Source organism: Callorhinus ursinus, unplaced genomic scaffold, assembly GCF_003265705.2.
Source record: "Callorhinus ursinus isolate GAN/ISIS: 27379988/994484 unplaced genomic scaffold, GSC_fseal_2.0 scaffold26, whole genome shotgun sequence".
Lineage (NCBI taxonomy): Eukaryota > Metazoa > Chordata > Mammalia > Carnivora > Otariidae > Callorhinus > Callorhinus ursinus.
In genome coordinates this window covers 15,980,829-15,994,012 of record NW_027397088.1, presented here as the reverse complement: position 1 = coordinate 15,994,012, position 13,184 = coordinate 15,980,829, and the positions used below count along the sequence as shown (strand labels likewise).

General features: G+C 44.4%; 1 long non-coding RNA gene across 1 annotated transcript; it reads left to right on the top strand.

Annotated features, from left to right (window-relative positions):
• Window positions 1–744: 744 nt before the first annotated feature.
• LOC141370093 (uncharacterized) lies at window positions 745–12,531 on the top strand. Its single transcript, XR_012373832.1, has 3 exons — window positions 745–882; window positions 7,305–7,406; window positions 12,257–12,531. It is a non-coding gene; the product is annotated as an uncharacterized lncRNA (long non-coding RNA).
• Window positions 12,532–13,184: the final 653 nt, after the last annotated feature.

Genomic DNA, 13,184 nt, shown 5'->3' with positions numbered 1-13,184 from the left:
TCAGGGATGAATGACAGCTTCAGAAGCAACAGGGCACAGATGGAGGTGGACAAAAAGGTAGTGGGGAAGGGGAGGGAGTAGGGAAGTGGGAGCAAAAAGCCACAATGGGGAAGTGTCTGAGAATACGGGAAAGGGACAGATGGGAGGGATGGACACCACCCCCAGGGGCTGCTGGAACTTCCTTATGTGGGGCCTTACCCGGTAAAACAGAAGCTAGAGAAAAAAGTAAGGGTGGGTGATAAGACCCTTCTTCTGGTCGCCCCACTAAAAATCTACTTTCCTAGAGACGAACCATGAGAGACGATGGACTCTGAAAAACAAACTGAGGGTTCTAGAGGGGAGGGGTTGGGGGGATGGGTTAGCCTGGTGATGGGTATTAAAGAGGACGCGTTCTGCGTGGAGCACGGGGTGTTATATACAAACAATGAATCATGGAACACATCAAAAACTAATGATGTAATGTATGGTGATTAACATAACAATAAAATTTAAAAAAAATTCTACTTTCCCAGGTGAGAGCTCAGTGGGAGAGGAAAGTGCTGGGAGCCTGAGAGGCAGGTTCAGAGGCTGTGGGGTAGGAGGTGAGGGGCAGCGTTGGGGTTGGGGGGCAGGGAAAGACCCCCAGAGAGGAAAGGGGGGCAGGGGCAGAAGGGCCCAAACGAAAGCCTCCATTTTCTGCCCTTTGTCCTGCTTGGGTAGGTAACGAAATGGTCTCCGTGGGGATAGGAAGTGACGATGAACAAAGTTCTGGGGGGAACGTCATGGACGCAGGCCTATGGACTCTAACCCTCTCGAAGGCAGCATATTCCCCGCCCTCAGCTGAGCTCCCGGAAGGAGACAGAATTCCATTCAGGTGGTTCCACGGCAGAGACTTTAAGAAAGGTATGGGCAGAGCTAAAGAAACCATTTTTCAGGGATGCCTGGGTGGCTCAGTGGGTTAAGCATCTGCCTTCGGCTCAGGTCATGATCCCAGAGTCCTGGGATTGAGCCCCCATTCGGGCTCCCCGCTGAGCGGGGAGTCTGCTTCTCCCTCTCCCTTTGCCTCCCCCCTGCTTGTGCTCTCTCTCGCTATCTCTGTCACTGTCTCTATCAGATAAATCTTAAAAAAAAAAAAAAAAAAGAAAGAAACCATTTTCCAGGGACAACACAACCCGGGTGGCCTGAGGAGAGGGCTGTAGTCACAGAGGATGGTCGTGTCCTCAGCACCGAGCGGGTGCAAGCATGCTGACTTCTCTCTTCTCCCATCGCCGGGCCCCTGCACGGTTCCCATCAGCAGAGCACCGCGGGAGGCGGCAGACAAGGCCGCCCAGGTGATGCAGTTCTCAGTTCTCCGGGATGGGCCTTCCCAGGCCCCGAGCGAGCAGAGAAGGTCAGAGGGCGAGTGTGGGAACAGGCAAATGGAGAAGAGGTAGCACCCCCAGCAAGCCGAAGACCCTGGCTGTGAGCTCCGTGGGGCCCGCGGCTGTGTGACAGGTGCCTGGCCGAACTTTCGGGGGACGGTGCGAGTGGGGAGGACAGCTACCGACTCGGATAGCCTTGCTGCTACCACTCACGGGTGCCCCCCCAGCGTCTGACGAGCGGCATTTTGGGAATCTCGGGGTGGGTGCTGTGTTTCCTAAAACCTACGAGCAGATGAGCGCGCACCTTTCGCGCGATGGCAAACCTTGCCCTCCTGGGCTCATGTTTCCCAGACACTAAAATGGGTTATGCAGTCTGTCGAAGTATTTTTGTCCTTTCCGAGTCTGAGAAGAAGCTTCGGAGATGTGGTTTGGCAGCTGAACTGTTGAAATTCCCGGTTATTTGGTTTTTTGAAGGTAAGGGGGGAAATTATCGGATGGCTCCTAAGGCCTGTTAGCATGCGCCATGCCAGAAAATTCAAAAATGTGTAGCTTTTGGAGCGGGAGGCAGGACACGCAGGGAATAACTTCTGATCAAAATGTAAAGTCACATAAGATTAGAAAAGACACTTACAGATGAGGGGCAAAGCTGTGATTTATTTGCATAATGACAAGAGCCAGAGCGTTCCTTGCCCAGCCCGGCTCACCTTCCACTGCACCCACTGTCCAGCTCCAGGAGATCAGTACCCTCCTGACCGCCTCTGACCCTCAGCAGGCCCGACAACACCGCCCCCCTCCCCCGGGCCTGCTAGCCTCTCATCCTTGTTGGACAGGGTGCTGAGACTCCCATCAAATCCAAATTGCATTGTCAGTTTAAAAATAGCTTTTCTTGAAGGGAAAAAGGCACCACCGCATCATATGTGCACATTGGTTTTCAGAAACATAACATTAGAAAAAAATCTTCCATCAAACTTCAAATCTTCCAACTTCCAGGGTGCCACCTAGAAGTTGTTTTCTTGATTACAGTAATTCTCACGAAATTGCCAAAGAGTCGGAGTTGGCCTGGGGAAGGAGGAGTCTGCTAACCTGAAGGACTCTGCCCTTTGTGGAATAGGGGAAAGGAGATACCTTTGATCCAGGAAAACTGTCTTCAGCCCATTTGGCAACCTGTTTCTGAATCTTACTGCTTCCAGACTTTCATGCCAAGACTTCAAAGGGCTTTACTGAGTCACTAGTTGTATTCCAAGAATACCAGCTAAAGAATCGGTAGAAAGGGCAGGCATCAAATCTTTTTTTTCTGTTCAGCTATAGCGAGGCCTCCCAAAGTCACCTAATTATCAAAAGTACCTGCAGGTTTTTGTGAAGTGATAGGAGGACCATGAGGTAGAAGTCCCTTTTAACATACAATAAAAAGGTATACCCCACTACCTCAAAACCAAGATGAAAGCTTTCATGGGGCCATTGCTAAGGAGGAGAGGAGTATCCAACAAAGGACAGAAGATTAGGGGATCTGCTTTGTCAAGAAGGCCAGGGAAGTATTGACCTTGGATCTGAAGGATAACTAGAAGTCAATTAGGCAAAGAGCGTGGGGAAAGTATGTGCAAAGGCCCTGTGGTAGAAAGAACCATCTGTGGGCAAGTAGGAGAGATTAAAAGAAGTTAGTGTCACTGGGACAGAGAAAGTTGGGAGGTAGGGAGCTTTGAGGCCAAGAAGGTCTCAAGGTCCATGCAGAACCTTGCAGCCAATATTCAGGAGTTGTCCTCTGTTTGCTTGCTTCTTTGTTTTCTATCATTCAAGCAATTAGGGTTGGGGGTGAGATCCTGAAAAGCAGGAGAACAGCATTAACAGGCTTGCCTTTCAAGACAGTATCTCTGGCTATAGTATAGAGAATGGAACATGGGGGTAAGAATGTTGTAGAAGACAAGTGAAGGGACCATAGCAATAGTCCAGGTGAGAGATGGTGGGAGTTTAAACCATAATGGCCAGATTTGAGAGAGATTTAGAAGGAAAAAAATCATTGGACCTGGTGACAAATTGGAAATGGGAAGGAAGAGAGAGTTAGTTATGAAGGATGGTACCTACATTTCTAGCTTGTGTAACTGGTAGAGCCATTCACCAAGATGGCAAATATTGGAAAAGGACCAGGTTGGGGGGTGGGGAGAGGTGGTAAAGGGTGATGAGTTTGGGTTGGGGCATATTGTGTTCAGTTGCCTTTGAGAAAAAAGAGAATATGCAGCAGGAAGTTGGGCAAGCAGGTCAGAGGACAGATGAGGATTAGAGGTGGAAATCTGAGCCTCTCGTTGGTTTTCTCTGGCTCCACAATAAATTACCACAAACTGGGTGCCTTCACATGACAGTTTATTCTCACAGTTCTGGAGGCTGGAAGTCCAAAATCAAGCTGTTGATATAATGATGCTCACTCCAAAAGCTCTAGAAGGGAATACTTCCTTGCTTCTTCCAGCTTCTGGATGCAGAATCCAATCTCTGCATCCATTATCATGCAGTCTTCTCTGGGTCTTCTCTCCTCTCCTCTTCTAAGAACATTTGCCATCAGATTTAGAGCCTACTCAAATCCAGGATGATCTCACCTCTAGATCCTTAACGTAAATACATCTGCAAAGACTCTTTTTTTCAAATAAGTTCCTATTCACAGGTTCCAGTAGACCTATCTTTGCCCACCATTCAACTCACTGCATCCTCCCATTCCCATTTCCTGAAGCACCCTTTCCTCTTACCTGAAAGTCTTCAAACTCAAAACCGAAGTGCCGACAATCCTATCCTTGCCCCTTAACACCCAGCCCTGGTCTTCCGCAGCCAGGTCATAACAGCCCCGACTTTGACGTAAAGCTGGGTGTCCTTCTCCCTGCACCCGCTCCCCCAGCCAGACTTCTTTTTTCCAGACCCCAGGTCTCACCACAGCAGGGAAATAATTTTTCTTTGCTGGATGCATTTCCCCCCAAAGACTCATTGCTAAACTGCATCACTAAGTGCTATCAACTTCTTTGTTCAGGACTTTGGGCATCTCTTAGGATAAGTGATATTTTATCGGCGTGGGGGAGAAGAGGGTAACGGACCACAGTTTAAATACACTGTAGTTTTCAAGTTCCAGGTGAACTTGAAAAAATATCCATTTCCACACCAGGGACCCTGTTAAGGCTTCCTGTATCAACTCCTGCATGAGAATTAGAACGCACGAGAACTGATTGATAATTGGTGCCTCTAACCATGGGGACAGACTCCGGGCTACATTAACACGTCTATGGGGTGGGCGAGGAGTCTTGCGGGCTACTCTCCCCTGAGAGCACAGAGGAATGATGCACTGGGTTCCAAGTAATTTTCACATGAATAATTAAAGACATTTTTATGGGCTTCATGACTCAAGAACTGTATCTTTTCAAAATGATCAAGAACAAAAAGTGGCCCTCCATTTAACTGCTACAATAAAGTGCTGTTTTAAAAATACCAGCTGGAATCTCTCTCCTCCCAAGAGCTCCTGATAGTCTATGTGTTTAACTTCATGAGACTTCAGAAGAGCACTTTCAGATATCATTTCCTCATGCGTTTGGGGAAGCTGAAGCACAGAGATGCTAAATGAGTGCTATGCCATGTCTTGGCCACCTGTGGGGGCAATTTATCCATTCTCACCATCACAAAAGACACTTAAGACTTAAAATTGTCCTTCAGGGGCACCTGGGTGACTTAGTCCGTTAAGCTTCTGCCTTTGGCTCAGGTCATGATCCCTGAGTCCTGGGATTGAGCCCCGTGTCGGGCTCCTGGCTCAGCGGGGAGTCTGCTTCTCCCTCTCCCCCCTGCTCATGCTCTCTTTCTCTCTCAAATAAATAAATAAATAAAATCTTAAAAAAAAAAAACTGTCCTTCAGAAGTTAGCCTGTAGCTGAGCAAGAAATAGGACGTAAGCCTCGTTTTCTGGGTTCTATGTTTTGTCTTGTAAATCAGTCCGTCCCAAATCGGGCAGTGGCTAAAACAGCTTGTTAGACTTTCACCCTCTGTTCTGCCTCAGACCCACTGAATCAGAATCTCCAGAGTGAGAGTAGGGTGTTGTTGGCCGCACCCCCCTCACCTTTTCTGATGCTCCATCATATTTGGGACCCCCACTTATGGGCCCCCCGGGGAGCTTTGCTTGGCTGTCCTTAAGCACTGGTTCCTGACCTTCCAGTAGCACCAGACGCTATCTGAACACACTTGGTTTTGGGTATCCACATCTGGGTTTATGTTGCACTCTGACAGATGAAACTGTACAAACAAACTGTCCCTCTGAAGGCTTCCCTAGTCACAAAAATGGACAGGGAATGTCTTTAAACCTAGAGCGAGCCTCAGGCAAACTAATGAAGTTCATTCTTTGTGTGTCCCAGCCTCCAGTTAGTATAGGGAATAAAGCATGGAATCGGACAGCAAGATGAACTTGGCCAAGCCTTTAACCTCTCCTTGGGTCTGAGCCTCAATTTCCCCATCTGTACCAAAGATACAGAAGGGGAGCAGGAACAGTGATATAAAAGGAGGGTTACTAAAAATAAAAAATAATATATATATAAAATGCCTGGCATGGTATTTAAGAAATGCCAATTTTCTTCTCTCTAGAAGGTCCTCGTTTCTATTACACAAATTCTGGGACTCCTTGTTCCTTCTTTCTGTTATAACAAGAGCATGGCCAATCATTCTGTGAGTGTTCTTACTCTAATATTTAAGTTAGAGTTTGCACTTTAAAATCTTAATTCCCTGACTTTGCCGGGTTGGCTGAGGAGAACCATTAGCCATTAGTTCCTGGTCAGATAAACAGCTCTTGGTGGCTACTCGCCTAATTCTTATCCAGCAGAATTACCCAGGTGAGAAGATGTTTGCAAATCAACTCTGCAATTTGGAGTGTCCATCTGGAGCTTGTCTGAAATCCTTGTTCATTGCTTTTATGCATCCATGGCATTTCCCAGCCAATAATCATGAGGCTTCTTGCTATATTCAGGTTTGTGGCTCATTTGAGAGTTCTCCTGCCCCAAAGCCCCAGAATGAATTTTGCATACTCCACAGACATCTCTCTTTTGCAGCAGATGATCTCAAGCATAACCTCCACATTTGGTGAGATAACGTCTCAACAGGCAGAAATATGATTTTATTTATTTGTATGAAGTAGAAGTCTTGTCCTTCCCATTGCCAAAATTCAAAGATTAGGAAACTATAGAGTGACCAAACCATCCCAGTTTGCCCAGAACTGAGGTGTTCGTGGACCTGGGAATTTCAGTTGTACCCCAAGGAACATCCCAGATGAATCAGGACACACTGGCCACAGCAGCAGGGAAGGGACAGAGTGCAATAGAAGACCTTCCCACACTCTTTCAACAGCACTGACTGGTCTGGTCGTCCACTGCTCAGCTGTGGGTAAAGCTGACCCAGGTAAGACATGCTCCTTTAGCACTGTCTCATGTACAACTCCATACTTCCTGCGGCACTCCAAAGTTTAGAGATAGCCAGGCTCTTTGAACCCTAAAAAAAATGTTGGGGAATGGCAGACAGAGCAACTGGGACTTTCTGCTTCTAGAACAGCGGGAATTTGCTCAGAATTATCTTTCGGTCATATATGATGCTCAGGACCAGTCTTGCAGCAGAGAAAGGGAGTGGGGATAGACTCTGCCCCTTACTAGCAGTGTGGCCTTGGGCAAGTCTTAAAGTTTGTTTGTTGTTTGTTTGCTGTCAATTTCCCCACCTGTGCATCAGGGATAATATCTCCTTCAAAAAACAGTGGTAAGAATGCTGGCGGTAATGAGCATTCACTTAAAAGACACCGATTTCACTCCTATTCTTCTCCCCATCCCCATGCTGTGATGAGATGTACATTTAGGGTTGGCATGACGACCCCTCTAAACATTCCCTCATGAGTTTAGAGTCTAATTCTCACTGTTAGGATTGCAGAACATCAGTTGGAATTTTTTTTTCACATTGTTTTCCTCTTCTCTAGAATGAATGTCACTAATGATCCATGAACCTGTAAATTCTAAAAATCCAGATTCTCCAATCTAGCCACTTGACAGATAAGGAAACCAAGGCTCAGGGTGGACAGGTGAGTGACATGCCCACTAGACAGCAGATCTAAAATCCAGGCTTCTGACTTCCAATCTTCAAATCCGGCCGCTTCTCTGTCACGTGTCTCCTAGCCTTTTCCTCAAGGATGCAGTCTCTGACAGAGTGAGAAAGAATCCAAGCCTTAAGAAGACACTAGCAAGAGCTGGTTTTGCTAGAAGGACACAGGAAGAACATTTAAGTATCAAATGCTTCTGGGAGGCCACTAGAGGGGAACAAGAAGACAGCAGGGTTTAGAAGCACTAACCAGAAAGAAGACAGCAAATGTTACGCAACTAGTTGTTTTCAGGGTGACCCCGATCAAGAGACCATGCTTGACGCTTGACGATAGTGACCTAAACTTGGTTACCTTTTTTAAGGGGTACAGTTCTAGTTACTGTGATGCTTACTAAAAAATGGGGCTCCCTGACCTGGAAATGTAGAAACAGAAGCCCCCCTAATAAAATGGGGTGCTGATGCCAGGCTTCCCAAGTTATCAGATGAACATCTTTTGTATCTAGGACACAGGTAATAGCAGGTTCACCCGGTTTCATTATATCTGTAATTCTGCAGTGCTTTTCGCTCACACCTCGGGGCTGCCTCTAAATTTCACCTTGTGCCTTAGGACGGCTCGCTCCTTGAATGAATCATGCTGCTAATGTGAAATCACTTTGTAAGCTGGGAAGGAACTGAATGCGTAATCAAAAAGCTGTACCCAATTTGCTCAGCCCAAGAATCTGACAGTTCGAATTGTAGAAAGTACTTCTTGCCAAGAATGGATGGTGAATTAGAATAAAATCTGTTACTGCAACTCCTGAGCAGCTCTGACCACTGCCCTGTTACCCCATCATTTTGCCCAGGAGGGAACTATGGGAATGGTTTCAAGTTGCTTTAACTGTGTTTTTTCCCCCTAAACTGTAGATAAGAATCAGGATTCAAAGCGAATTCCCTTCTTACTAATCTGTGAAGAAAAATGAGCCTGTTTATCAGGTTCTCAGGAAGTTGGAGATTTAGCTAGATTTAGTAATACCCTCTGACAAAGACAAAGTATTCCTGAAAATAATAGAAGCAATACAGAATGTGATACTCTAAAAAGTGTGTTCAATTATGCATTAGATTAGAATCGAAAACAAATTATAGATGAAATTGCACATAACAAGAGATTTCTACACTCTATCCCTGGCCGACTTATTAAGAACCACACTCAATGAGTCAGAAGTCCCGTATACCAAAAGAAGTATTATGTGATCCCTTGAAGTTTGTCAAAATGGATTTAACATGTAGTAGGAAAATAATAATAGCAGTTATGTAAATGCTTATCTTCTGCCAAGGGGGAAGCCAATCACTTCCGTGCATCTTATAGTTGATACAAAAATAAACATTCAATAAACATTGGGTATCATCATAGTTATCACATATAACCAGTACAAACCTATACCTTTACTGTTTCCATTTTATAGATAAGCAGACTGAGATCCCACGACATTAGGTAGTGTGCCCAAACTCTCAAAGCTGTATGTGTTGGACCTGGGGTATCAGCAAATATCTGTCTGACCCAGGAGGCCATGCTTTGGACCACTATGCTCTAGTACCTCCCTGCTCTCCATGTTACCCTTGTTCACAGCCTCCATCCATTTGGCAAAATCAGTTATGCAACTAATGGTAAGAATCATATGGATGGATTATGTATGTGAATTTTTAGCCTTATGCATGGTTAAGAGTATGGGCTTTGGGACCAGCTCTACTACTTATCAGTTGTGTGACCTTCCACAAGTTACTTAACCTCATTATTACTAAATGAACCTACTGTCTTAAATGCAAATAGCCTCTCAATGACATACTTGCTTATACAATATTTGTTAAAAGTATAGTAATGTCTTAGGATGATTTTTCCAACTTAGGAAGACACCCTCATCCTAGCCAATAGCCATAGATTCTAGGAGACTGAGCTTGCCCCAGCCCTGTGCATGATGGTTTGAGAGAGTACCTTCAGCCACAGGAATAGAGACTCTATTTTTGAAGCAATTTTTCCCCTTGGGATTTGTGGACACCGATGATCACACATTGTGCGAAGATGACTAACATGACCAGAGTTATTTTCGCATGGACCAGGTGTGAAACATTCATTTCAGTCATGGGCACAGCTGGCTCAGTCAGCTTCTAGTTAGAGGAGGCTCCCCACGCAGGCTCTCCTGCCAGAAAACATGAGCACCATGTCTGTCATTCCACCATTACATCTCTCCAGTTCCCAAAGGCCCTTTCTCCTGAAGAAGCCACTAATAGGATTTGAATATGCCTGGAAGTTTCCATGGTTTATCAAAACCCACCTTGATGGACTCTTCCGTTGACACCTGTACAAGCATCCAGATGAAAAGTGAGATACTCCTAGGAACTGGACCCAGGAGGGTGAGGGAGCAGGCCAACCTTTGGGACGCTGTCCTTTTGTGGGTATCCAAGCTCCTCAAGGCATTAACAGTATGTCTTGCCTATAAAGAGACATTCAATAAGATGGTGCTTTTACCTACAAGATTCTACAGAAAAACTCGAATCTGTAAATCCCACGGTCTTTACATGTCCTCACCAAGGACCCCAGGAATAGTCCGAGGCTTTCCAGAACAAATGAAGGGCCTGATAATTAAATCATGTGTGTCATTAAGCCATTAGTGATTCATACATTTAAGTCTAATTAAAAATGGGCTACTCTGCCTAATAATTGTCACAAAGAGAAAGCTGCTCAGTAATTCCAAACATTTAACCTCCATCCAGCAGGAAACGCAGCTCTTACCAAAAGCCAGGCCACTGGGGACTTTCTCATTAAACAGAAGTCCCTCTCAGGCAGGTTGAACTGTCCTGCTCCTGTTAAGGATGCTACCTTCAAATGCTAGACGCTGATGTTATTCAGTTATCTCTAAGATGAGGAGGTAAGACGAAAAGTGAAGTTAGAACATTTGACCATAGAAGAAATTCTCTCTCCACTTCTTGGTAGTTCGAATGAAAAACTATTCTTACCCAATGAAAAGACGTTCAAGATTCATGCTTCAATGTTAATTCTAAAAAACAAAACTATGTTTTCTTCTTGTGTGTTGTATTTTGCCTTTTTTTTAACCCTCCAAAGTATGTTTGTTTGTTTTAAAATCCAAAGTGTTATAATTAGTTTACACACACACACGCACACGCACACGCACACGCACGTATTGCCTTTTGGGCTTTCTTTTGTTTTTGATTCATTGAAGAAGAAACTGACTACAAAATTATCATGCTGATACCTTTATAAATCCTTGCTCAGTCCGCTGGAAAATCATGGCTGGATATTTCAGGCCTGTCCTTCCTGTTCAGTTTTCTAGTTAGGGAGATACAATGATAGTAATCATTCATAAAGGCAGACGGCAGAGAGGAATACTGTTGTAATTCTTTCTTTCCTCTCCTATCCTAATATAAAATCCAGGAACTATATTAGCCCTGGACCAAGGACCCAACTTTTGTCAGAGCCCTAAGAGCTCTGCCCTCTTCTCCTTACCGGGGACCCCAGCAGGGGGAGGATACAGTTGGTTCGGAGGTCCCAGATGCACCCAGAAGCCCCCTCTCCTGGCAAGAGAGGAAGCAGGTTTGGTGAGATATGAGCTGCGGTTTGGCCTTTGAATCCCCATTCTGCCCTAAGTAGCTGCTGGGATTTGGGAATGTTCCCCAGCCTCTTGAGCATCATTTCCTCATTTACAGAGTATGGTTCAAAGTAAGTACATCATAGATTTGTAATGACGATTGAACGAGACCACATTTGGAAGTGAATGACAGAAGATACTTAACCAATGTTAATTTCCTGCCTCTGATCTGACGATTGATTATGAGTTTCTAACTCCTTCTATAAGCCATTCTCCTTTTCAGGATTTTAATCTAGTCTTATCTTTGGCAGCTCTCCCCAAAGGAGTTATGATTTATGAAGGGTCAGGACAGAATGCTAATTTAAAAACTGCTAGCAAGACTGCCTTTAGGAACACACAGAGATCAATAAATATTTGATGTATACTGGGTTGAATAGGGGTCCTCTACTAAGATATGTGCATACCCTAATCTCAAGAACCTCTGAATGTGACCTTATTTGGAAGAGAAGTCTTTGCAGGTGGAATGAAATTAAGGATCTTGAAATGAAGAGATTTCCCCCATTTCACCCTGGATTATCCAGGCAGGGCCTAAATGCAGTGATGTGTCCTTATAAGAATGAGTGATAGGCAGATAACATGGAAGAGGAGCAGGCAATGTGACCATGGAGGCAGAGACTGGAGTGTTGTGGCCACAAGTCAAGGAATGGTGACAGTCACCAGAACCTAGAAGAGGCAAAGGACAGATTCTCCCCTAAAGTTCTCAGAGGGAGCACAGTTCTGTTGCATTTGGAACTTCCAGCCTCCATATTGAAAGAATAAAAATCTGTTGTTTGAAGTCACCAAATTTGTGGGGCCTTGGTACAGAACCCCAGGAACCTTCTACAAGGTGCTATTCTTATTATTAATAAATATAGATTTCCTTTCTCTTGATTTTGTTGTAAAAACCTAAAACTGCTCTGAAAATAAAATTTTACGTATATATACACACACATATCTATACACACATATGTGTATATACCTATGTATATATGTATGTATATAGGTGTATGTGTACATATGAGGAAAGAGAAGGGGATTGGTTTTAACCATTTAAACCATTACATTTTAGTCTTGATACAGAGAGGGTAGAAAAGCCCCTACTCTTGGCATTTTTGCAACAAGGTTTGTACTAAAACAGTGGCAGTCAAGGGTGGGTGGAAGAGTTTCTCAGCATGTTAAAATCATATTAAGTCATCTGCTTTGAATCACCAAGGTGTCCCCTGAGTACTATGGAGAAATAAGAAGAGAAACCACATTTAAAGAACGTTTGCCTTTACACTCTTGCATGTCAATGTTGATGGTGTTGGGAGGCTGTGAATACCAATACAGTCTGCATTATTACCGGAGAGGGACTTCCCATCGCTACCCCCATTGTATGACCAGCCCAGGTCTGGTCAACAAGGACGATGAAGACACCTGATGACTCCATCACCTTTCTTGCATCACTTGCAATGCTGATAACCCTCAACATTTAAATACCCAAATAAAGTGTTGGCACCTTCAGAATATCGTGTTCTTTTCCTGAGTATGCAATGAGCTAAGGTTCTCTCAAAGGTATAGATATGTGCTTAGGAAGAAAAGTTTATAAGATTCTCTTCTTAACTCTAATAACTGAAAATTAGCTCTCTCATAAAAAAACAATTTCCCTTTTTTTCCCAGGGGTGTAGTAAAACTGGAAGATCAGAACACATCAAGAACAAAATATCCAAATTGAATGTAAACATGTATTAAAGGTGCTTTGAAACTTGGGGCAGCAGTGGGGTACCTGTGGGATCTGTGCTTTTATTGAGATTGGAGTTTGAGGTGATTGTTCAGTCTCAGTTCAAATGAGGTTAACGGGCTTTCAAATTATCACTGGTTGGGGGAGGAGGTGAGGGGGCCGCACCAGCGTCTTTTATGTGATGAGTATGACTTCCTTGGCTTGTTTTGCAATTCCTTTAGTAAGTCGTGAGCTATTTTACTTAAGTCATACTCTCTCCTTTGGCTCATTTTTTCCCACTTATTTGGTACATGCTATTTTTCTCTTCCACAAGAGTCAAGAAAGCATCAGATAGAACTTTTACCTATTTTTGACTATTCAGGGGGAAAAAAATGTATAGAGACATTCCCTGCTTTTAAGTACAAGCTACCCCTGGAGACTC